General features: G+C 38.2%; 1 long non-coding RNA gene across 1 annotated transcript; it reads left to right on the forward strand.

Moving 5' to 3' along the window:
• The first annotated feature begins 2,586 nt into the window (after positions 1-2,586).
• LOC116673788 (uncharacterized) lies at positions 2,587-3,078 on the forward strand. The gene is made up of 2 exons (XR_004327880.1): positions 2,587-2,874; positions 2,937-3,078. It is a non-coding gene; the product is annotated as an uncharacterized LOC116673788 (long non-coding RNA).
• The last annotated feature ends 384 nt before the right edge of the window (positions 3,079-3,462 follow it).

Consider the following 3,462-nt stretch of genomic DNA (forward strand, 5'->3'; position numbering starts at 1 on the left):
GTCTGTCAAGTTAGTTATGTTATAGCTGTAAGAGAAATGATAGAAGAAATATGTTCTTGAAGCTCTGGTGTGAAAGCTCTCTGCCTGAAGCCTGGGCTGTCTGGCAGACAGGCAAAACCCATTAGCAAAGCTCTGTTAGCGATCGTCTTGTAAACCGAGACCCCGTGCATTCATTAGGCATCAATCAGAGGACGAGGTGCGATGATTAAATGATGAGTGCAAATGCTTAACAGTGTTCAGTACACCAGGCCACTTTACTCTGACACTTGAAAGTGGGGTAAAATGGATGGAATAAAGATGGTTAGTCTTCATGTAGATGGCTAGAACTGGTTAATTTATTCATGGTGATTAAAAAAAATAAGTGAATTTTAAAACCTTAAAGTGAAAGCTTAATGTTTCCTACTTTAAAACACAGAATATCAGTATACACCAGAACCAAGTTTGGGATCTTTGATGCAATCAAAACTTTAACCGTGCTTAAGCATCTATCATGATTATCAAAGCCGCTCATACAGTATGGTTTAGGGCCACTTTACATTGTAAAGTGAAATGATAATAGCTTGAGGTTTCATCTAAATTGCAATTTTAATGCCTTTATTATTTTAGTGTATATTGAGCCTACATGGTGCATTTTAAATGTATGCTTAAAAGGTCCAATGTGCTCATTAGATGCTTTTATATAGACCTTAGTGGTCCCCTAATACTGGATCTGAAGTCTCTTTATATAGACCTTAGTGGTCCCCTAATACTGGATCTGAAGTCTCTTTTATATAGACCTTAGTGGTCCCCTAATACGATATCTGAAGTTTCTTTTCCAAAATTAAGCCTTGGGCAGAAGTACAGCCACTAGAGCCAGTCCCACAATGAGGATGTGCCATTTCTGAGTCTGAAGAGAATTTGAGGCTTTCAGAAAATTGTCATTTCCCAAGAGATTACTGAGCTTATTTTATGGTGAGCCCAAATCTAATTTACAAAGTTGATCTTTACAGAAAGACAAACTTTCCATTTAAATAAAGTACTGTTAACTATTTCTGCGTGTTTCTGAGCACTTAACAATACATGTGCCATAGCTCGCTGTTGTAAATATGAACTGTATCCACGCATGTCTGTGTGTCAGTGTAGTCCCTGCCCTGTCTGTAAGGCCGAGCTTCAGTAGACCTGACAGCTTGCTGTGACAGAGAGCCTTAAACAAACCCACCGGGTTGGCCGCTGCACAGGAGAAATGCCTTTGATTCTGTGTATGCGTGTGCGTGTGTGGCCTGTTGTCTTAGAGATTTAAGGCCTAATAGCAGCGTGAAGATGTGAAGAAAATCCTTACTGCTGTGTTTCATGTCCAAGCACTCTTTGATCCTCTGCTCTGTCCAGGAGTCTGTGTTGAGAAAAAAGAAAGGTGATAATTTATGCATAATTAATGTGCGTCAACGTGGTCTGTTAAATTCTAGTATCTCTGACTTTTTTTGGCAGTTTGGTTCCACTCCTTCAATTTGCCCTTTTTGAGATGACTCTTAACTATACAGTACTAAACATAAATTTGAAATGCCATCATCTTTCAAAATTGTTCACAATTCGGCATTCATGCTGACTTTTATTCACACCAGTTAAGTGATGCCAAAACATCTCAATTGCCCCCTGGTGGCTGAGTCTGGCATAGGTCATAAGCCCCTCCCCCTCCATGTTAGAAAAAGGGAAATATTTTATTAAGGTAGTTCTTGTTACGCTGAGGTTTGTTCAATTGTTCATTTTTCTGATAAGATTGTTTTTTGTTAGTTATTTGATGCTACAATAACAGGCTGAAACTTAATGATTGACAACTGTGATTGATATGGGCGGGACTTTGATACCACGGCCCCAACGCCCGATTACTACTGCGCAGACTCTGGCTCCAAAATTACAAGATGGAAGTGCATTGCAACGCCATTCTTTATATACTGTCTACATATGAGATCAGAAAAGCTACTCAAAAAGCATTTAGTTACAGGTGGGCCATATCAACAGTATAAACCTCAATAAAAAGTCAAGTGCGTCACTAATCGATACAGAACTGTCTCGAACACCAGCAATTAGACCAGTTCACTGAAGTGGTGAGGCAGAAAAACACCCTGTTTTAGAAGAATTTAGATCAACAACAATAACTATTTGCATACATTGTGCGTCTGTTATAAGCCGGAAAAGCCAAAGAACCCCTTAAACTAACCCAGGCCAGCAGAAGTGCAAGCAGTGTTTCCAGCATTGTCCCATTGGCTGTCCTGCTCCAAACAATACCCGCTACAGTACTCTCTAGGTATTTCCAGCTAGGCCACGCTGGCTCAACACTGCTGTCTGGTAAATATATACTAAATGTGGGTTACACAGGACATAGAAGTAGATGTCATCTTATTTTTTTGAAACCACTTCTTGGGTTGGGCTTTAACTCATGGAGTTTTTTTTCTCTTTAGAAGCAAATTTAAAAAAAACTAGCAACACATAAACCTAATCACAGCATTTAACTCTGTCGTATCATCCGATATTAGAGTACTTTTAAATGATGGTGTTTATTCACTAGTATCTGTGTGTATTTAAATACAGAGAGAAGGAAAGCATGGTCTGATGATTTGGGATGAATTGTATAAATGAAAATATTTTAAAGAAATTCAGTTTTCTGTCATAGCGGAGTGAAGAAACTAGAAAATATCCACATTTGAGAAGCAGGAATCAGAATTTTGACTTTTTTTAAATAAAAAATGATCAAAATAGTTGACGGTTAATCTTTGCATTTCTTAAACACTACAATGCCAATTAGCTGAAGCCCATTAAACCTCATCTAAACATACCTAACCTTATAGCAATACCATTGCTAACAACTGACACTGACTGCCCATGTTTATTTACTTACATGTATTTATTTACTTAAACTTATTTCCATGTATTATTGCCTGTAAAAAAGGAGGACTGAATAGGATTTCCATTGGACTTTGAATCAACAGAGGGCAGTTCCTTTTATCTCCACAACACAGAAAAAGCTAAACGCATGCTACATATTTTTTTGTTTTGTTAATGTAGCACTCAATTGATGCTATTAAAATCAGAGTACTTCTCATGTGTTTGTTATTTGTCTGCATTATTGCCTTGCTCATTTTGTAATTGCACTTTTGCAATTAGGGGTGTTAATGATTAAACGTTTAACCGTTACCGATAATAAAAATTTTGACTGATTAATACTAATCGGTTAATAAACAGTTTAAAAGGTCCCATGGCATGAAAATGTCACTTTGAGTTTTTTTAACATTAATAGGAGTTCCCTCAGCCTGCCTATGGTCCCCCGGTGGCTAGAAATGTGTGTAAACCGAGCCCTGGGTATCCTGCTCTGCTTTTGAGAAAATGAAAGCTCAGATCTGTAATCTTGCCCCTTATGAGGTCATAAGGAAGCAAGGTTACCGCCCCTTTCTCTGCTTTGCCCACCTAGAGAATTTGGCCCACCCATGA

The sequence above is a fragment of the Etheostoma spectabile genome, chromosome 24 (genome assembly GCF_008692095.1).
Source record: "Etheostoma spectabile isolate EspeVRDwgs_2016 chromosome 24, UIUC_Espe_1.0, whole genome shotgun sequence".
NCBI classification, from domain to species: Eukaryota; Metazoa; Chordata; class Actinopteri; order Perciformes; family Percidae; genus Etheostoma; species Etheostoma spectabile.